Below are 23,690 nucleotides of genomic sequence, written 5' to 3' on the forward strand. Positions count from 1 at the left end.
GTCGGTCATGCGCATTAGTACCCTGACGTACTGACGCCAGTCTAAGGCGCCATGACCGACGTCAGCCTTATACTCTGGTATTCGGGCCGACTGGGACGCGGACTATACCCAATAGTCAGGACTGCAGCAAGGGAAGACGAAGAACATCTACATTTATGGTAGGTACAAAACTGTACTTTTTGTTTGGTCTCTTCTGCCTCTTGCTGTATATCACTAAATGCAACCTTGGGTACTAAACTAGTACTTCTATGGTATTACATTAGGTTGAAACGGCTGGGCCTAAAATAACCACCAGGGCGATAGCCTAGTAATCTACTATGTAATCCACTATGATCCTAAAAGTACAATAGTCTCATAAATTTAGATCAATGTGGTTTTGTAAAAGGGAGGCAAACCTCTGATAAATTAGTTCACTAGATACAGCAAGAGGCAGAAGAGACCAAACAAAATCTTTATTATTGATGGAGTAAGAAGCATGAAAAGGCATATGATAGATTTAATTGGAAATATTTATGGGAAATATTAGCAGTAATCGGATTTCCATTAGAAATGGACTTGTTGCAGGAGCTGTACAAAGGTAAAAAATAAAATTAAATGGCTGGATTACTTCCAGGGTTTCCAACTTCCACTGGGGCAAAACAAAATCAGAAGGATTGCTGAAAGATATAGAAAATAAACTGCCTATGTTTGAGGATGATGCGATTCTGTCAGACACTGACAAAAGACTTTCTACATTTAAATGAACTATAAGAATAAAATTTACAAAACATTAGGGCATAAAGTAAAAAAAAAAAAAAAAAAAAAAAAAAAAGAAAACCAATATCTGTTACATATGTACCATCTGAACATACACAGGAGTTTCTCAACCTGTGGGGGCACAACTGAATGAAATATCTGGGTGTAGTAAAAAAATGCAAATGACACTCCCCAAAGAAACCTGGAAAGAAATGCGTGGGGAAGATCAGATACTGGGAAACAATACAGATAGTTACAGATCAAAGAACACAAGCCACCGAGATGTTTACATGCCCCTCCGTCCTATACATTGGTTAAGCCTTTGTTTACATGCCTGAACAGCAGCATCAGATCAAATCAGGTAAGAGATATGTAAATATATATGGGATGGATAACAACCAAGACTAAGTTGGGATATTTTGATAATTGCCAGTCTCAGACTATGAGGCTGCATGGGTGAGACTACTGTATTACTTAGAAGATAATGGGTATAACTCAAATTGGGAAAAAAAAAGGATGTTAATTAAAAGCAATGGGAGTTTGACTCAGACTACTTGTATGCAGGCAATATTAGAGAAGAAAGAAAACTCTAGGTTTCTGGGGACAGATGGGTGCCATCTTGAAGATAATTCTATCTGGACAGGAAATGAAGTAGTGAGCATAGGACTGCCTTTCTTAAACTGCACCAGAACCGTTAGAAACTACAAACAATCTGGTTTCTCAAGTTTGCGCAGATATGCATTTTCCAAGAGATCAAATAATGTATTACCATATCTGGAATCCTCCCACCCAGAGTTAAATACTGTGGAAAGGGAAAAAGCATCATTCAAATTCAAGAAAACCCAGTTAAGTCTGCCTAGGACTCTTAAAAATAGACATGCTATTAAAGTCACTGCCTTATTTCTGAAAGGATATACTAGATTACAATTAACTGCTGCTTCACCCTTTCAAATGGTTACTGCAAACTGCTGCTACCATACTAACACTTAAGGGTTGCCTAACTTGAAATATAAACAACACATTTTTTGGTGAGCTAGGAGGGGTCTAGCTGGTGGCAGTGTTAACACAGATTGGGGGAGAGGGTGTTGACACTAGAGAGATCATTAATCCCTTCTCTAATATGCTGGTTGTGCATTTGTATACAAAGTGATCATGGTCACGTTTCAGTTGTTCTCAGTAAGACTGCACTGGAAAGCAGTAGTCTACACCCGAAATGGATGGAACCCTGGGGAGATGGTCATTACAACTCTGATCTGATCACTGCAAAGCCTGTATGGGCTTGAAATTTGCTGGTTAATACCTGAAGCAGCACCGTAGATGTACCATGTGCCTTTAACACCAACTGCCTTCATATTTGGTGCCATCAGTTTTGACCTCACATCATATGAGGTTAACTAGCAGTGAGGATTTAAAACTCAGTCAAAACGATCACAGTCCTGTCCATCACAGTTTTGCTTTAGTGCAGGACCAGAGCAGAGCAGTCTACCTACCATGGACATACTCCAGCAATACACAAGAAAAGAAAATTAACACAACATCGGAAGCACGGAAAAAAAAAAGCTAACACCCAGTAACTAATACTGGAAACTTTGCAGAAACCTCCGATTTATTAGACCTTCATACAGCTCCACAACCACACATACAATTTAGAGTATAAACAGTCTTTCATTTTTTAATGCACATTTTAAAAGAAATTTGTTGCACTGCAATATGGACATAGAACATCACCAAGTTTATTCTTGGATTACGAGCCTGCCTAAGATAATGCTCCATCCGGCTACTACACAAACATTTCACTCCAAGACACCGTCATACACACAAGCCAATATTTTACCCTTTTGTCTGTGCAAGCCAAAAGTTTTACAGTACCCCCATTAGTTCCTTTATACCCATGTGGGGTACCGGGTACACCCTACTTAAAGTAGTCATGTCCTGCTGGCCAGAGGTCACCCTCCCTTCCACCTCCTTAGTTGTGCTGCACTCCCAATCTGTTAACCAGATTCACATGTCCACAAATTACCGAGTGACAGCTACCTTATCATAAGATATCAAAATATAATCACTCACGCTATCATATGCCTTTTTCTATGCTCTAATAAGCAACAGGAGTAAGTCAGAAAAAAAAAAAAGAGAGACACAAGTAGTCTGTTTTTTTAATAATTAAAAGGTAAAGAAAATAAAAAAACAAACACAGTCATTTATCACAGCATGCGCTCTATTACCTCTGAGCAGACAAATTAAACTCCATCCACTGTCCCTGATCCATTTGGTGAGGATTATAAACCCAATCAAATGATGGACTTAAAATCAATGTCATCAACTCTTAATAAAAAAGGAAAATTAGAGCTAGGCTCCCTCCCATTACTCAAGTGCCACTGACAAAGGACCAGTACCTGCTTTTTCTCTTAACTTCCACTCCTGTACTTCAAGTTGCCCGTCAGTCTGTCAGCTGCTTTAACCTACAGCATGTCATCTCCAGTTATAGCCTCTCTTAATTCCAACAGTGTTCCAAGATCTGGGGATGGCCCAAGCTACTTTGCTACCAACTCTGCACCTACTGCCACTGCCTAGCTGTCTCCCATTTCAGTGGACTATATTTCAGATGTACATAAAAGTTATTAACATATCTTCCTTGTACAGACTGCCATATGTATTCCCTTGATTTTGCACTCCTTAGTTAACTGCCATACTCAAATTTTCCATGCTTCTTATAATCCCCCCAAACTACTCGGACAAGGACTGGAAAATAACTGCTGTACAAAATATATCAGTGTTCAATTTAACTTTGGACTCTGACTATATACACTTTTTGGTGACCACACTGTTTTGCAGGTTAGTCAACTCTGTGGTGTACAGCAGTAAAAATATCCCCTGCACGTAAGGAGTTGCACGGCAAAAGGAATAGTCAAGTAAATGAAAATAAGCTAGCAACTGGTGGATGGTTCGTAATGGTAGTTTAATAATAAGCTTATTATTAAACTACCATTACGAACCATCCACCAGTTGCTAGCTTATTTTCATGTACAGCAGTAAAGCCTCAACTACACAGGTGATTATCAGTTTCATTTTGCAGATCAGGTGCCAACAGGAACTGGCTGGGGGGGTGGAGGTTCATGGATTGCAACACAGTTGTCACCTAGCATGAATAAAAGCCTACACTGCATGACTGCATCTGCACTTCTAATCCATGGGAAACCTCACATGCAAACATATACTTCCTCTCAGAAGACATCAAAATCAAGGCTGAGAAGAGTTGCTGAGGTAGGAGGGGTGTACCTAAGGGGAGAGGGCAAGCCATCCAGCAGCACCAACAAGATGGACCATTCCCTACCATCTGTCTCTCTCTGAGGAATTGAGTGACACTTGAAACTCTCGGGAAAGCAATAAATGGAAGATAGGCATTCCTCAACTAGTTAAGAGGTATGGTCCATCTCCTTGGAACGTATGGACCAATGGGCCAACTAGAAGCAAGTACAACAGCCACTGGACGCCTCCTACAGGGAAAAAAAAAAACATGCAAGTACTGCAGGCTAAACAAGCCCAATTTACAAAATCTCAGTGATGCTTGCCAACTAATTTATCAGACAGGCATATAAACCACATTAAATAATATAGAACAATGGGCTATCTAGCATCACTGCTGTCAAAATTTAAGATGCAATGGAACCAGACATAGGTCCAAATGTCTAATGTATGTTGACAGGTGTTAGGATGGGGACTCTAAGGGTGCAAGATAAAACATGCACTGCTACTTTGGGTAAACAGATCCTGCCACACTCAAATGACATTTACAATTTACACCTAGAGCTCTCAAGGATTTTATCCTGCTCAGACATAACCCAATGCCTTTCATTCAACATTAACTTGAACAGAATTAATTCTGCAGACTCCATTCTGTAAAATATTGTGAGAGTGGAAGATGTAAATGGAAACTCTTCAGCACCAATACCCTCTCCCAAGCTTTTGGTAATGGTGCCACCACCACTTGAGCAAAACAAGAACACATGACATCTTATAGGTTTATCCTTACTATAAGCCAGTGTTTAAATGAAAGCAATTAAATCCAAGCAGCCACACTTCAAAAAGTACAGTTTTGTACCTACCATAAATGTAGATGTTCGAGGATCCACATTGCTGCAGTCCTAACCATTGGGTAGTCCGCTGTCCAGTCGGCCCGAATACCAAAGTATATGGCTGACGTCGGTCAAGGCGCATTAAACTGACGTCAGGACGTCAGGGTACTAATGCGCATGACCGACGTCATATCCTCAGTCTTTTCTTGCCCCAGATGTCAGAAGGCCCTAAAAAGACAAGGCCCAAACCAAAACACCAACAAAAACCCTGCACCAAACATATATACAATATATACAAATGCACAAGAGTATAGCCTAACCCACACCACAACCCCTAAACACAGAGGGAAGGAGGGAGGGTAATTGGACTGCAGCAATGTGGATCCTCGAACATCTACATTTATGGTAGGTACAAAACTGTACTATGTTCTTCATTCCACATTGCTGCAGTCCTAACCATTGGGTAGAATCCCAAAGCAGAGGTAAGGGAGGCTGGCAAATCATAAGGAAGCAGGAGCTGTCAACATGCCTTGCAAAATAGCTGTGGCAAAACCAGCCCTAGATTTAGAGTAGAGAGGAAGGTGGTAATGCTTAGAGAAAGTATGTACTGAACTCCAAGTAGCTGCCTCCAAAATATCCTTAGTTGCCACCCCCCTGAGAAATGCTGTTGAAGTGGCAGTAGCCCTTGTGGAATGAGGCCTAATCCCAGCCGGAATCTCCTTGCCATGATGGGAATAACAAAAAGAAATGCAAAACCCAATCCACTTAGAAATAGTTTGCTTAGACACAGGCTTGCCCTGAGAAGTCAAGGCAAAAGAAACAAACAACTGCTGAGACTGCCTGAAATCCCTAGTCCTGCTTAAATAATAACGTAACTGCCTATGTACATCTAAAGTGTGCAAAATCTTTTCTCCCTTGTTTTGGGGATCTGCATAGAAAGTAGGCAAATGAATAGTTTGGTTTAAAGCCACACTAGAAACCACCTTAGGCATAAAGGAAGGATTAGTGCGTAATGATACTCTATCCTTATGGAAAATCAAAAAGGGCTCTACTGCCATAAGGGCCTGCAACTCAGAAACCCTTCTTGCAGAAGTAATGGCCAACAAAAAAGCAGTCTTCCATGACAAGTATTTTAACTCAGCAGTAGCCGCAGGCTCAAAAGGTTGTAGAGTAAGTTTTTCCAACACAAAATTGAGATCCCAAGCAGGAGTAGGAGCTCTACGTGGGGGTCTTATATTCTTTGCCCTCTAAGAAACTGCTTGAACAAAGGATGTGAAAACAATGGTGGGTCACAATCATAGTGAGCTGAAATTGCTGCAGCATGAATTTTAATGGAAGAGAAGGACAAACCTTTGTCCAATAACTCAGTAAGATATTGAAGAGCCACACTCAAATTAGGCTCAGAAATCTCCAAATTCTTTGCTGCACTCCAAAATAAAAATCTCTTCCATTTTTCTGCGTACACTTTCCTTGTACTAGGTCTTCTGGCTTCCATAATCACATTTAAAACTTGTTGAGGAAGTTGAGACCTGCTGTGTTTCAAAACAGAATATGCCAGGCTGTTAGATGAAGAGATTGAAGCTTGACATTGAGCAGGTGACCGTCCCTCTGAGATAACAGGTGTGGAATCAATGGTAAAGGCCATGGAGGCTTCCTTACCAGACTCCTTAGAAGTGGGTACCAGTGTTGCCGAGGCCAATCTGGAGCTATCAAAATCATCCTTGGCTTGTCTTGTCTGATCTTTAGGAGCACCTTTGGGAGAAGAGGGAGAGGTGGAAAGGCATACACATGAAGATTTTTCCAACTGAAAGAAAGAGCGTCCACTTTCCAAGCTGTGTGATGAAACCCCTTTGTGCAAAACTTTGGCAGCTGGTGGTTTAGTGGAGAAGCGAACAGATCTATGTCTGGAGTTCCCCATGACACTGTCAAATTCTGAAATACATGAAGATCCAGTTTCCACTCGTGGGGATCCATGATTTGCCTGCTTAACACATCTGCTAAGGAGTTCTGTGCTCGGCAGAAACCTTGCATGAAGAGTTAGTTGCAAGCTGAGCAGTCTCCCATAAAATCATTGCTTGCCTGCATAGAGGATAAGAATGTGTTCCCCTTGTTTGTTGATGTACCACATGACAGTTGTGTTGTCTGTTAGAATCAACACCTGCCCAGGAAGAAGTAACTCCTTGAAAGCCATTAATGCAAACTGAACTGCTAACATCTCCTTCATATTGATATGTAGATGCTGTAGTCTGGCAGGCCACTTGTCTTGTATCCACTTTCCATTTAGATGAGCTCCCCAAGCAATGTCCGAGGCATCTGTCGTTAAAATCTGACTCGCCTCTGGTCGGGTCACAGAGAGTCCCTTGTTTAGGTGACATTCCTGAGCCCACCACAAAAATTCTTTTTGAATGCAAGGTATTATTTGAATGACAGTGTCCAAATCCTGGCAGTGCTGTGTCCACACATTTTTGAGATACCATTGCAGCTTCCTCATATGCAGTTTGGCATTGGGAAGCACCAGAATACAAGATGCCATGAACCCTAAGGCTTGAAGGACTGTCCTTGCAGTCAGCCCGGACTGAAGAGATAGTTGATGGAAGTAACTGGAAAGATTCTTTTGTTTGTCCGGGGTTAAAAAGGCCATCTGGGCTGCTGTATTCAGTCTCACACCCAGAAAGCACATGTCTTGAGAGGGTACTAGACTGGACTTTATTTCGTTCACAGAATACCCTAGGCATCTTAGCACTGCTATGACATATTCCAGATGCTGTAGAAGGTCTTCCTTTTCTTGAGCCAGAATCAGGCAGTCGTCCAAGTAAGGATAGATTTGAATTCCTTTCAGCCTGAAGTAAGCTATCACTGGAGCCAGAACCTTTGTGAATACTCTGGGCGCAGTAGATAAGCCAAAGGGCAATGCAGAGAACTGATAATGAGAATTTCCAGCTCGAAAACGCAGATACTTCCTGCAACTTAGTCTTATAGGCACATGAAGGTAAGCTTCCTTGAGATCTAAAGTTACCATCCAATGATCTTTGCCCAGCAGAGGTAAAAGCTGTTGTAACGTCAACATCTTGAACTTGGGAATGTCCAGATAAGTGTTGAGGATAGATAAATCCAAAATTGGTCTCCACGTGTTCCCCTTCTTTGGAACTAGGAACAGGCGAGAATAAAATCCTAGGCCCCTTTCTGGTACAGGGACTGGCTGGATAGCTGCTATTTGGAGTAACAAAGAAATTTGCTTGTGAGCCTCTTTCCTTTGTGGAGGGGGAACGTCTGGCATGCCTTTGAAAGGGGGCAATGTATGGAAATAAAACCTGTAACCGTGGTGAATGATATCCAACACCCATCTGTCTTGAGTGATTAAATCCCAATTTTCTTTGAAAAGAGACAGTCTTCCTCCCAAAGGAGCTGCCAGACGAGAATCTACTGGCAGCTGAAAAGGCAGGTCATTGGGTCTGTTTACGAAAGGACTGACCCCTGCCCTCACCAGAAGGCTGAGCAGGTGAACCCCTGTTCTAGGCCTAAAAGAACCTTGAGCTCTGCCCCTACCACGTCTAGACCTACCCCTAGACTGGGAATCATAAGCAGGATATGTCCATCCCTTAGTAGGCCAATTTCTACTAAACTTCGGTGGCTGCACCTGCAAAAATCTTTAACAGTTTGCATAGACTTAGCTTTGTCCTCCATTTTCTTTAAAACTGCTTCCACAGGCGAACCAAATAACACATCAGACTGTAAAGGAGCATCCAAAATCCTAGTCTTAACATGTTCTGCTAAATTCTGATCCCTCAACCAGGCATGCCTGCGAAGAACAGAACTAGTGGCAGCCACCCTCGAGGAGGCCTGCACAGCATCAAAACCACATTGCAAAGAATGCTTACCCACTTGTTCAGACACATGAACTAAATCCAGCAACTCTTTACACTCTATACCTTCCGCCAAAGCATCCACCTTAGATTTCAATTGTGAAAGGAGATAATTTTGATATTTTAGCATGTGAAACTGACAATTCAACGCTCTCATGGCTAAAGTGGAAGAAGTATACACTTTCTTTCCCCACCTATCCAAAGCCCTTGCCTCTTTATCAGTGGGAACAGGATTTTTAACAACAGAGGCCTTAACACCCTTAGGCCCCTGAGAAACAGTTTCCGGGTCTGCCCTAGGACTCTTAAACAGATACTTATGAGCTTCAGGCACCCTATAGTACCTATCAGGCTTAACAGGGGCAGGAGGCAAAGAATCAGGGTTCAGGGAAGCCTCTGCAAAAACATCTTCCACCACATTCAACACAGGAGGTATAGCCAAGGGCCTATGCTGGGGTAAAAATAAGAATTCCCTAAGCCTTTTCCTGGAATCAGAGTAATCTTGGCCTTCCCATTTAAAGTGCTTTCTCATGGAATGCAGAGTCTCTGAAAATGAGAAATCCTCAGGAGGAGAAGCTGTAGGAGTGGAATCATCCACATCAGAATCAGAATAAGGAGGATACTCCTGCAAGTCTTCCACAGAAGACTCAGAAGCCTCTGAACACCGGTCAAAACTCTCAAACTCCGGTTCCACCCGAGGCCTCTTATCAGGAGGGGGCATAGAGCCTCTAATCATAGTAATTAAATCTTCTGCCATTTTAAGCATATGTTTCTTAGGCACAGAACCTGAAGTGCTAGGAGAAGCCCCCACTGAAGCTGAACTTGGCCTACCTCTCAAAGAAGTTTTGGAAACAGTAGGAGAAGCTCTAACTACTTTGGGAAGAGAGGGAAGAACAGTTACCTGAGAAGCCCCCTCAGCCTGGCCTACCTCCTGAGAGGGCACATCCTGTAACAGTAAAGTCTCTGCCTGAGACTCCAAAGAAACTCCTGGCAAAACCTCTGGCTCCACTGAGCCTTCTAAAGAACCGACGTCCGGGACTGCCGGTTCATCAACCCTAGGCTTTGCTGTCTTGTCCTTGCGCTTTTTGGACGAAGCGGGCGTCGGAGCATCCGACGGCATTTTGTAATTACACCGCTTCCCCAACACTAACCTGGCACAGTCTAACCTCCTCTTAATAGTGCGTTTGTTAAATCTAGCACAAGAGCGGCAACCAACAACGTCGTGCTCAGGCCCTAAACAAGGTATACACAAAGTATGGTAATCCCTATGAGGTATCTGTTTCCCACAAGAAATACAGTTATTCACTTTTTCTGACATCCGGTTAAAGACTGAGGCAAGAAAAAACCAAAATGTTCCCCAACGGGGTACTTAGCCAACTTTGATTCGGTCTGAAACTCCGACTTCGGAAATATTTCAGAACGCCAACCTGCACTCGCAAAACTGCTTCTGCATCGGACCATGCGGCAAAAAAGACTGAGGATATGACGTCGGTCATGCGCATTAGTACCCTGACGTCCTGACGTCAGTTTAATGCGCCTTGACCGACGTCAGCCATATACTTTGGTATTCGGGCCGACTGGACAGCGGACTACCCAATGGTTAGGACTGCAGCAATGTGGAATGAAGAACATCACAGGTGATGCACAGTTTAAAGGTTCACCTTTAAAATGCATCAACCCTTAAGGCTACTACCACCCACAAGCATTTAAAGCTGAATAATGAAAACCTCTTTAAATGAGAAGATACAATTTACGGAATTTCCTTTACAAAATAAATATACAATATGTACAAGGAATAAAAAATAGAAAAACACTTGCACATACAGAAAATGCTCACAAAAGAAAAAAAACTATCACCTGCAATAAAAAAAAAATACTTGCTCCTGAACAAAGGCAGTCTGTTCTCTCGCTGTTGTGGCTATAACACTAGTCTGTTCTCTTGCTGCTATGGCTTTTACATTTAAGAGAGAGTCCTTGCAAGTAGGGAGATATGCCAGTTTAGCTCCATCTCCATATCCTCCACAAGAAGCTCCTGTAGCTAAATGCCAAGTAGGATTTCTTAGGGCTTTTTCTTTGGTTGGTTACATGTCCATGGAGGGAAACAATACAACCCCATTGTCCAAATAAGGCATCATCATATGACCCTACTCAAACCTTCAAGCATCACACCTGCAACCAAACATCTGCACAAATCAAGCCATAGTTTCATTTTTAAATTGCTATACATTTTAAGAGGCAAATGCAATTTACAAACTAATTTTACACATTTAAGTACTACAATTCACTGAAAAGGCAAATGCAATTTTCAAAAGCTACATTTTACTTTGTACAGGTTTAGTTCACTTCATCCAATAAAAAAAGGAGTGTATGAGAAGACTAGCATTTTCCCAGTTTTATAGTATTAAAATAACACCATATAGTGTGCAAGTATATATAATTCTACTTTCTACAACTTCTGAAGAAGGTCATGCTAATCTAAGAGTACACTGGACAGAAAAGTGGGTGACTTTCAATGGTTGAAAATAACCATAATGCTTGCCTGCAAGAATCTAGGCTCTATGCAACCCAAGCATAGAAATGGCAGGGCAGGCAAACTAAGAAATGCTTACCAGCAGTCAGAGCATTTTCTAATTTTAGTCTATCAGTACTATATCAATATTCACATTTAATTGACATCCAGCAAATGTTCATTAGAATATCTACCCCAAAAATTCACAAACATAGTTAAGGACAGTGAGAGTTACTCAATCAGCTGCACAGAAGAGGCAATACAGTTAAAAACAGCCCAACCAATGGAAAAAAGGTACCCATTTCTTTTTAATTATTGAATGGGGAAGTCTTGAGCGTAGAACTCCTTTGCATTGGAGGCCCAGGGAGAAAATTTCCATCAGTATAATGGTATACAACATACAAAGTAAATTAAAACACATATTAAAATTAGTGCCATCTTTGACAGTGTAGTACTTAAAAAAAAAAAAAAAAACACAATTACACAGCATTTTGATTTGGTCCACATTCACATGAATCCCATTACATAAAAGCATAATGAATAAAAGTTTACCTTCACACTGGTACTATCGCAGTACCATGATGAAATGGAATATATTATATGCAATCGTTTACTTTTGCTAGAAAGAATATGTGACTTGAACACTACTGCAATTGTCCGGATTACTCCGTTCCATTAATAGCTGTTAAAATGTTACTAATTCAAGTGTGTTGCATAAATTAAGTGAGGTTAAGCAACTGCTGCTAATCCCGCCCTTCAGATGGGTCACGAAAAATCATGGAAAGTACCACAGCTTGCTTACACAGCCAGTGCCTTTTCATATGCATGCACTGGCTTCGGAGTTTGATAACCACATACAAAGAGCGAGACAGAAATGCAGCACTCAAAAAGCAAACCCCCCTCCCGGAAAAGTTGTGGTACATTCCGATTTGTGCAGTGAAACCCTTGGATGGGTAGAACCCATACATTCTACTGAAGTACATATGGCAACAAACAGTATGTATAAATGATTAAGGAATACATGTATGAACATGTCTGTTCATAACCACCAACCTATTACTGTCACAAGTACCATAAAGCTCTCCATCAAGTGGAGCATGTGCCACGTACAGGTTACGTCTCATGGCAAGAAAGGCTATATTTATTACAACTTTTTCAGTGAGTAAAACTAAACTCTTGCATATGTGGCACTGTCTACAGAGAGACTCTTAACAGGTATGCAATTGTTAGGACAAGCCTGGTAAGAACAAAAACAAACAATCCAGACAGACTCTGAGAACAATGCTCCTTCTGTAATATTTTGCCTCAGTGACAAATGAGCATACAACTAAACCTGTACAAATTTCAAAACACTTCAGGTTATCTTTTCTGGAAACATATTTACAAATTAAAAACAGACAGTCTGGTGTGATTATAACTAATGTATCAGATAAACTGAAACAGCTGCAGATACTCTCAAATTACCCAAGTTACTATTAATCAATAGCCGGTCTGATCATTTAAAAGTCGTAAAACTAAATTTGTTACTTTGAAAACCAGAATGGAGTAATCCGTGACTCTGTTGTGGATACTCTCTCTTCAGAGCTACAAAAGCTGGACGACAATTTTACCTTCTATCAATGCGGTGACATTACAGCCCTATCCACTTTCTACCTTCTCTCTCCCTCTCAGATAACTATTCCCATAGAAAGAAGAGCTCAAGACAGATACTCCCCTTGGCTTATCCCCGATTTCAAACTAATAAACAGATGAAGCCTGGGCAGAATGAAAAAAAGAACCATCATATATACATATATTCAGCATGTACCAAACTCTAAAAAGGTAACCAAGGTGAATAAACAGTTGTACCAAAACTGAATATGCCAGATAACTACAAACCATTCATCTTGGAAGGAAATAACTGCACTTCCAATTTTTCCAAAAAACAAGTAGCAACAGTACTCCTAGTTGAGAATATCAGCTGTCCCCTACTACCTACCATGTTGATTTTTTCTGACCACCTTCACTCCAATCATTTTCTCCATTTCACATTTGTTGCGAGGCCATTACCAAAAAAAGGAGACAAAAATCTCCTTGCAAACATGGGCACATGCAAGATCCTCAAGTTTCAACTTCTCACCCCAAAATTCTAAGACTAGCTAGCTATACTCTCAGTAAGCCTCTGGCACATATTTTTCAATCTGTCTCTTTACAACAAAAATCCTTCGGTACAGCTTTAAACACACCATGACTATCCTCCTGGCAAAACTTCATTCTTCAATAACGTTTGCACTATTACCAATCTGACTTGACAGCTAAAATACTTGACTGGATGCTTGATTACCGTATAAAATATATGAAATTCTCACAGAGAGCTAAAGTTAGGAGGGAAATGCAGACTAACTACACAGCACACATCTTTTACAACAATAAGCAAGATTAAGTTTACAGGATCCATCTTTTTAGATCTTTAAGGGGGTTTTGAAAACTGATGACCATTTTATGTTGCTACCTAATCTGTCAGACTTAGGTTTCCTCCATTGAAGTTGTAGAATGACTGGAGTACCATCCTAAAAACAAAACTTTCACAGTGACTTGTTCTTAAAATGCCACTCAGACTGGGAGCACAAGGTTCATTCCTAGGCTCTCTTTTACTCTCATCATATATTAATCCACTCAGAGATTTGCTTCAGATTAACTGTATAATGTATGCAGATAATGTTGTAACCAGATCAAACAAAAGGTCCACCTATTCTCAACAGTGTGCCTCAGAAGGATTTTGAAAGCTATATGGGACAGACTTTGTAAAAAAAGAAGTTGTCCATCAATACGCAAAACAGATTATGCTATTTGGTACTGCTAGAAAATGAAGCGCCACCCCTTAGCTCAACATTAAATACCCCATGGGCACCCCTCTTGCTATCACTAGTCAGGAGGTATCCAATACCAATTTATACCAAAAGCATTTAATTCCAACATTTGACACTCACATCAAAAGTATTAACTCAGTTTTAAGTCTCACATAAAATGTCTTGACGCTAGACAAGCCACTGCCATAAATATACGCCTCCTCAGTTAATACAACTTCCCTTAAACTGCACTTCACCCTGTACACAATACTATGCTCCTGTGACACTGCCAGCCCAGCTATCTGGAATTTTGTAAATAATTATATGTCATTTATGAATATTGATACGATTTATACAGAACTGTATGTTCTGTACTGAACTTTAGGAATGTAACCACAGCATACCCTGCTAGAACACAGAAGATTAACTTACAAAATGTCAAGAAAATAAGTTGAAATTAAGTACTTTACGATGTGCTATAATAGTTAATGCAGCAAGGAGACAGGATGACTTGAACTTTTCATTTTTCTATTGTCTGAAAAGAAAAGTAATTACTGGGTTTAAAATGTAAAGTGCTTGATTGCTTTATGACTTCCTAGCAGCTACACAGTTCTCCAAACTTCTGAGAGATATGTACTTCTCACACAGAGATGTTAAATTCTGTTACTATCTGTTTAGCCTGGGAACTGAAGTCAGGTGACAAAGATGATGTCATCCAAGCTAACCTAGCGGTAATGTTTGATATTAATTTCAGAAAGAGAGAGATTATGCATTTTGTATCTTGTCTTGAACCTAGAAACATCCACCCAGTACTTTTGCCCATGTGTTGTTTGTAAGCCAAACTTAGGACACATTATCTCCTTTAGATATAGATAGAAAAATAGTAAAGATTAGTTTAGATGCTTTCTGTATTTATTGGAGACTGCCCTGCAAGGTTTTAAAATATTTCCTGTGATTTCAAACTCTGAAGCAACTGTGTTTGTTTTCCAAGTATTGTCGTGTTCTTTTATTATTAAAATATATTTAGACCTATCTTTGTGGCTGATATTTATGAGACATATTTAAGCTCTCAGAGTACTTGCATATGTATTTGGTGACACTGTACAGGCCACTACTAAATAGCCTTGCAAGTCTTGGTTAAAACTACCATTTGGATAATAGTAACATTACACAGCAGGATCAGACACCCTTTGTAAGGGCCTTATAGTAGCTGTTAAGTAAGGATGACTGGTGGCAGCTGGTACTACCTTATAGTCTGGGAAGAAGGAGGCAGAGCTAATAAACCTGTGCCAGCCTTTCCCAGGTGTGTGTGTCTGTTTGTATATCAATGAAATCTCAAAGTGTGTGTGTGTCAGTTACTTGGGCAGAGACACGAAGCACTGGTTAGACAGAGAGAGTGCAGGAGGTCTTAGCTTGGACACTCGGCTGAGATCTTAACCCTACAGCTGTACCAGTGGGAGTCATATTGTTGATCGGGAGAAACCAGCCGCAGACTGACTTATCTCTGTGTGTTCTTAAGGGAACTTGCACTTTACTGTATGTGTACTTGTAATCCTCCTATTGTGTACGTCCCTCACTGTTGCCAGTAGTCAGGATTGAAGCTCCTTGATTACTGGGCCAGTGCAAGGGTGTCACAGCTCCTTCAATCAACCAAGAATAAAATATTTATTTTATTTTTATTTTCCATTTGTTAACCGGGCTAGTCTAGCTGGATACATGTCCATTTTCAGTAGAGGCCCGGGGAGAAAAGCTCCACACAAAATTTAAGAATACTAACAATGTACATTTAGTAATAAGTACAACACAAAAAAACCTAAGGCACTAGAAGCAAAAATGTAAAAATTGTACTAGGTCATTAAAAGTGGATATTAAAAAGCTCAAGATTAGCTATAAAAGTGTTAGAAAAATGTCAAAGAGAGAGATGTAAAGCAGGAGATGTGAAGGAATTAATGTAGAAATACAAGAGAGGGAAAGAGTGAGAAAACAGTAGTCAAGTAAAGTGACAAGTTAGGGAGATAGTTGAGAGGGTGGTGGAGAGAAAGTAGGAGTGAGTCAGAGGATAAGAGGAGAACAGCAGGGCAAGAGAAAAAGAAACAGTAACTATAGATATTAGTCAAAGAGTGAAGTTAAGGTTGAGTAGGGGGAGTAGGGCAAGACCAAAGAAAATAGTAAGTGTAGTATAGTATAGTAAGTATAGGTATTAATTAATGAAAGAAAGTTAAGGTTGAGTAGGAGATGTGTTGAAGGTTAGTCAGGAGTCCTGCATGAACAAAGCCAGTGGTTTTGGAAGTACTGCTTGATTTTTTGTTTAAAGAGTGGTAAGGAGGAGGTTAGAGTGATATCTGTGGGTAGTAGATTCCATGTCCTACCTACAGTATTAGCAAACAGAGAGTCTCCAGCTAAGTTGTGGGATTTTACAGATTTGGTCATGAGTTTAGAAGAAGATCGAAGGGAGGTAAGATTGTTATAAGGGACTAACAGCTGTGATAGTATTGGGGTGTTTTCAGGATGGTAAAGTATCTTGTGGGCAATAGTAAGTTGTGAGATCATAAGACAGTTTTGAAGCTCAAGCCAGCCTAGGAGTTGTAGGTTGTGGCAGTGATGTGTTCTGAAAGGGTTACTGGTGGCAAAGCGGGCAATGCTATTGTAACAAGTTGCTAGTTTATTTAGGTTAGCCTTCTTAAGGTTACTGAAAATGGGTGAGGCGTAAAAGAGAGTAGATATCAGATGGGAGTGGGCGATAGTAGCACTGGAGGAAGGTGTAAGAAATGGTTTAATACGGTAAAGAGAACCTATTTTTTTGTTAACAGTTTTAATGATGTTATTGATGTGTTGATCAAAAGTGAGATTGTTATCAATGGTTATACCTAGCAGTTTAGTTGTTGTGTCAGGAGTTATGACAGTGGTATCATTAGACAAGATGTTGAAATTTAAAGGGGAGGTTCGACTGGTGGGAGTGAAAAGGAGAAGTTTAGTTTTTTTAGCATTAAGGAGAAGGTAACGTCTAGTAAACCAAGTTTCTACAGTGTTGAAGGTAGTTTGAGTTAGAGAGAGTAGCTCTGAAGAGGTAGATGCTGAACAGATAATAGTAGAATTGTCAGCATATTGGATGCAGGTTGCCTGAGGGATTACAGTGTTAAGATCGTTTATGTAAAGGGAGAAGAGAAGAGGCCCTAGAATGGAGCCTTGTGGGACTCCAATAGAAACAGGTAGTAAGGAGGAGATATGGTTGCCCCAAAGAACAGCTTGTTGTCTGTTACTTAGATAAGAAGTAAACCATTTTATAGCCAGGTTGTCAAATGACAGGGATTCAAGGATGTGAATAAGGGAAGAGTGGTTTACCATGTCAAAAGCTTTGGAAAGGTCAATGAAAAGGGCAGAGGTGACAAGGTTAGAGTTTCGAGAGTTGTTGATGGTATCAACAAAGGACAGGAGGGCAGTTGAGGTGCTATGGTGTGGTCTGAAGCCATGTTGGCTGTTAGCTATAATGTTGTGTAAAGAGAGATACTGTACAAGTTGCTGATGAATGCATTTTTCCATTATCTTAGCTAGGGGTGAGAGAAGAGCAATGGGTCTAAAGTTTGTGTAGTCGATAGAGTTACCACCTTTATGTAGTGGGATGATATGAGAGACTTTCCATATATCAGGTATAGTTCCCTCTTGGATAGTCCTATTTATGAGTATAGATATAGGGTAAGAAATTTGTTTAGCAGCCTTTTGAAGAAAGAGAGAAGGGAGATTGTCAGCAGAGGGGGTGCAAGGTTTGAGTTTGAGAATAAGCTTATAGATGAAAGAGGTCGAGATGGGCTGTAGAGTGAAATTGTGTGTGGAGTCAAGTTTATTTGGAGGGTAGAAGTTATTAGTGTTAAGTTGTTTAGCAAGAGATTGAATGGTTTCTATGAAAAAGGAGTTAAAAGCATTTGCAGTAAGGTCAGGGGTATCTGGGTCAGCGTTTAGAGGGGAGGGAGTTTTAGTTGTTCCGGGTGAAAGTAGTTTGTTGATTGAAGACCAGAATTGTTTGGGATTGTTGAAATGGTTTTGTTGTAGTTCACAGTAGTAGTTCTTTTGTCAGAGATAATAGCTTTTTGTGAGGTTTCTAAGTTTACAAAAATGAAGAAAGTCAGAGTTGATTCTGTGGTGTCTCCATTTGGCCCAAACTTTATTCTTAGAATGAATTAAATTCTTTGTTTCCTTTGAGAGCCAAGGGGCTATTTTAGTTTTTATTCTAATAGAACGTTCAGGGGCATGTTTATCCAGTATAGAAAGGAAGGTTGAGTTGAAGAGAGATACTGCTTCATTAAGTGGAAGTGATTTCAAGAGGTTCCAGTTGCATGTTTTGAGTTCGTTTTGAAATAGGTCAGTTTGAAAGTGTTTGGTAGAGCGTATTGTTTTAGTGATGGGGAGGTTTTTATAGTCAGTCTTTTTTCTAGAGATATAGGTAAGGCAGTGGTCACTGAGGTCATCTGGCATTGTTCCTACTTTATATGAGATATTGGCTTTGTTTATAAGTATCCAGTCTAAGATACTCTGTTTCTTACTGGGTTTATGAAGCCTTGTTGTATTGGTAATGGATTGAGTAAAACTGTGTAGATTTATATGGTTAGAGGGATTTTCATTATTAATAGTATTCCAGTCTATATTAAAGTCACCCAGAATAATAGTTTCTTGTGGGTAGTTAGTGGAAACCCAACAGAGAAAGTCTTCTAAGATTGGAATATTGTTGCCTGGTGATATATACATGCATATGATATAAAGGGCTTTTTGAGCATTTAATTGAAGTTTAGCAATGATTGCTTCTGCTCTAACATCCTGTGTTGGATTGGTCAGGATGGTTGAGATGCTAAGATGATTCTTGAAAAGAATTGCCACTCCACCACCTTTACGTTTAGAACGATCAAGCCTAAGTATATTATAGCCCTGGGGTGTAATCTCAGTGTCTTTGGTGGCTGGCTTAAGCCAAGTTTCAGAGAGGCACAAAATGTCAAAGTGGTGAGTATCTAAAAGGGCATGTAAGTAGGGTACTTTGTTATTTACACTTCGTATGTTAAGATGTCCTATAAGTAGGGTGTTATTGCAGTTTGGCCTAGATACTTTATGGGAGGAAATACTTATATATATATATATATATATATATATATATATATATATATATATATATATATATACCTTCCTAACAAGCACAAGCTTCAATATACTACTCTCAACTCAAAACGACTGGCTATGTGTTACATCCAGAGATATTTTATTACTTAATACACTCATCTGTAAAGTATTAAATGATGACTACCCTCCATCACGCTTCAAAATGCAATTAAGAAACCAATCCTATACATTTAGTAATAAAAGCATTCAGTTATACAGGCTCCTATTCGCAGTGTGTGTGTGTGTGTGTGTGTGTGTGTGTGTGTGTAAGAAATTTCACCAAAACTGTTCCAAACAGCTGGAACTATTTCCCTAAGAACATTAGGAACACAGACCACCTACCTGATTTTCAATAAAACATTCAGACTGTTTGTCCAAAGAAACCAAATGCAAATACTTGAGAAGTAGGCTAACCCAATCCTGTATTACTTTTAGGTTGAACTATACTGGTGAGTTCCATTCCAAAATTTGCATGTTTTGTTCATTTCATACTACCTTACAATAAGAATGATATAAACATAATTATGCCGCCTGCCATAACCTTTTTGTACAGCCATGCAACATTGTAAAGCTGATTCATAGCCCACTGCACTACACCAACATCTTATAGTGATGTGATGTATAAAATGCTTACATCTAATTGTGTATTTATACTGAAGTTTACATTGCATATTTAAGCACTAATAAAAGTATGCATGTTTGGAAATTATTTACGTCTTACTTGTTCACCATCAGCTCTTGACTGTGGCTTTGTACGTGCAATCATACAAAATATTGCTGTCAAGGAATTTGATAAACTGCATTTTTTACTTGTTATTGTCTTTGCCACTGTGGCATGAGCTGTGCTTGAAAATTATTCTTTGGACTAGCCCATTTACCCAGGTAACGAAGTCTAAATAAAAGTTATAGAAAAAAAAACTAAATTCCAAGAAGACGTTTAAAACATACACCATTGTTTCTTTTGGTTGCAAACTTCCATAGTTTACAATCACTACTTTCATCACTGCTCTACATGTCAACAAGAAAATAAACCCACAGCTCTAAAACAAATATATTCTTGCCACTCCTCTTCACTTTGATGCTATAGCTACAAATCCTACAAACTCGTATGCCCACCATAAAAACTACGTCCAGCAGAATAGTAACCACATCAACTAATCATTTGACAAAATGTAAACAAGACAAAATAGAGACATTTTTAATACTTTCTATCACACACAAACCATAAATAAAGCCACTTGCCTGATTATTACATAATCTAATGGCTGAAAAAAGTGTGGAATTTCTATGTAAGCAATCAGTAAAAAGAAAAGACAACCAGAAGTCCAACATTTAGAAGCAAAACAGTGTGCACATTACAGCTATTAACAGCGTTTATTAGACATTTCTGCCCCACCCAAATTTCAACTTAAGTCTCAAAAAAAATAAATTTCACTTCAAGACAAAATATTATCCCAATATTCAGAATCACTTAAACTCAACAGATTTTACTGTCAATACACAATTTCCATGTTATGACCAATTCACTACCTACAGGACAGGGACATCTCCAGGAACTGTACAATGTGAGTATGCTTAGTCCCTGAATTCATTCTGGTCATCATTAAACAACGGTCGCAACTGCTACAATTTAAAAAAATATATATTGAGTTCTGTTTGACTTCTTTCCAATGTTGTAATGCCGGTATATTCAGAACCTTTAAGAAAATGACTAAATTGTGGGCGATTACTCTGTATGACAACTATAAATGGCTAAGTATTAGGTCCACAACTCTTTATTAAAATCGTTCACAATCAGCATGCCACAATGATTTAAAAACACCGAATAAAAACAAGTATGATGCAAAAACACTTTTGTCTCGTTGCAATCGATGCAAAATTGCAAACACTGCATTTTAAACTTCCAAGTAGTTTGGAGAATCAAATACGATTTGCAGCCAGGCAAGCTCTGTTGGCATTCTGAATCACGAATACGTAGCACTTGGAAACACTATCACCACCCCTCTAAGGGGATGCAAATTAAATTGAGGGTAAAATATACAGGAATCACAGCTCTTCGGGTACTATCAATAGGTCTCCAAAAATCTACACAAAAGGTTTAAAACTGACTGTAAAAGAATCCCTGTAAACTTAAATAGTATACACCACACCGACCAAACACAAGAACATGCTTTAGTAAGTACTCCAAAAGTACGGTGACTCGTAATGTAAAGTTAAATAAAATATTCAAACAACACTTTAACTTGAGACAGAAATTAAGCAGATCTACACTGTTGACAAAATCTTAAAAGACAGGAAATAAACCCAAAAACAACAGCACTTCTGCTGCACCGAGACTAGTAGGACAACGGATATATACAGTAGATAGCAACTCTGTCTTTCTGACAGATCTATTAATTTAGTCCACTTAATCCAGGAAAAAAGGAATTACAAGCATAAATTACACATTAAATGGAGAAAAAGAAGGAAGATGAGGCCTGGAATGCAGGCCCTACACTGCTCCTGTATCCTCACATCTCCCAGTCGTCTCACTGCTCCTATTGTACACAGTGTCACACACTACAATGCATTTCATTATAGTTTAAAACAGCAAACACACTTTTTTGTAACCAAAATATCTTCCTTACCCTCCTGTCTGCCCGATGCTACACTGTCTCGACTATGTCACTTCCAGTATCCATAAGGTATATAGGCTGTAAACACAAGAACCCAAACCCCAACCCACAAACCTTTGCGCCTGCGTACTTTTTCAGTCGCTTGCACCGTACAAATACGGGCTATATACATATGCATGCAGCGGTATACAAAAATCTGGAAAGTGCCAACATGTGTAGACGTTTTCTTATGTAGGGCAAAGTGGGGATTACAGACGATAACGTACTTTGCGACTTATTTTTGCATACTGTTTTATTCTTTAGATAATGTTAGCGGCAGTATAACGAATCTGCAAGAAGCAGAACTAGTCAAACAGGCTGTCTCAGTGTACGTACTTTATCCAATTCTCTTTCGTATAGGTTGCTATTTGAGCAACACAGACCGTGCCTACTTAGACAGCAAGGGTGTAGCTAGGCATAGACTTTGTACTCTACTGAGTATAATTTTATAAACATCAGTCAGAGAAGCCGTAGCTTTTTTTAGGCCATACTATGTTCACAACAGTCTAAATTTAACATATCCAGTAAAGATTTACATAAACTGAATATATATATAATTTTTTTTAAATAGTTTAATAGGGAATGTGATGCAAACATCTGTTAAGCGCTTGGTGAGTTGAGGAGCACACCAGTACAAAATTAAATTATCTGGCTACACCTTTGCTAGACGGTTTATGAAAGACTACCTAATCGCTCTCTAAAAGGTTCTATTTTCTCACATTACACACACTTTTTTGTTTATTTGTTTTTACCTCTACGTGCCTTAGAAGGTAAGTGACAAAAGGCATTTTCTGTCAGTCTTCCAAAACTATCAAACTCCATATAACGTGACATTAGAAGCTCACCAACAAACGAGGTGCATACCTCTCAGCGCAAGAAATTTAGACAAAACGAGAAAAAAAATGGGACAAAGGCCCCAAAATAGGGACATATTTTCAATACAGCATCTATAAATTTAGAAAGTTGCTGGGATGACATATTTTACATTATTATATATTTTCTGAAGGCTGTGAAGTCTGAAACTCACATGTTTATTATTTAGTATTATTTAATGACTTCAGTCCTTAATGATTTAAAACAGAAAACTACAAATTTTATGAGGAACAGACCAGAAAAAAGGGGCAAAAATCTGGACAGTTGAGAGGTATAACTAGGTGTTTAAACCCAGATGAAAATAATACATCTTCAAAAAAAAAACTGCTTGTATGTGTTTTTACAACCTAATAAACCAACTTATGCTCTCCAGAAAAGTCAAAATTAAATAACCTTTAACTAGTACTTTTTAAAGTTTATTTTAGAAAACCATGCAAGTTCAATTTGCCGTGGCAGGGCTAGCCACTCGGCGGTGTAACCTTGGCTTGAGATGATTGTCACTGCTGAAGCGACAACCAGACCCCATGTGCAAAATGGGAAAAGGGGTTGAGGATGGATGGATGCAAGTTCAATTTGCATCTTTTTGTAGTTACTGCAAGAAGTTGTTGCTGAAAATGGGCCTCCCTCCAGTCACTTTCTTTAAACAAGAGGTAGACTCGGTGAGTTTGAAAGGCATATTCACTATACTCAGCAAAGTGTGTTTTGGGGAGGACAAGTTGTCTCACTCCTAAGTCATATATTATTTTGCCAGTGGTAGCTGGTTACATCAAAGTAAGGGGGAGGCTGCAGGAAGCAAATGAATGGGTGAGACTAACTGGAATAGGGTGGGTTTCTATTACAGAAGATGAAAGACCATTATTTGTAATCAAATAACAGATGTGGTCACTTATTTTTATGCATAGTATGCACTCGACTCATTATAGTCACTTTACTAACTGTATAGAAGGGTATGTCTCAACTGTCCAGATTTACACTGAATGTCTAGTCCTGATTTTTGCCTCATTTTTGGTCTGTGT

The 23,690-nt window shown here is 39.4% G+C and overlaps 1 protein-coding gene across 2 annotated transcripts in view; it reads right to left on the reverse strand.

Annotated features, from left to right (window-relative positions):
- The window catches only part of RABGAP1 (RAB GTPase activating protein 1), a 4,144,188-nt gene extending 4,122,142 nt beyond the window's left edge, over window positions 1–22,046 (reverse strand). The window contains exon 1 of one of the 2 annotated variants that reach the window (XM_044058459.1): window positions 21,775–22,046. The gene's annotated coding sequence lies outside the window, so the exon portion shown is untranslated. The remainder of the gene's footprint in view (window positions 1–21,774) is intronic. The other variant, XM_044058460.1, reaches the window with a different exon arrangement.
- Window positions 22,047–23,690: the final 1,644 nt, after the last annotated feature.

The sequence above is a fragment of the Protopterus annectens genome, chromosome 16.part0 (assembly GCF_019279795.1).
Source record: "Protopterus annectens isolate FY-2018-M chromosome 16.part0, PAN1.0, whole genome shotgun sequence".
Lineage (NCBI taxonomy): Eukaryota > Metazoa > Chordata > Ceratodontiformes > Protopteridae > Protopterus > Protopterus annectens.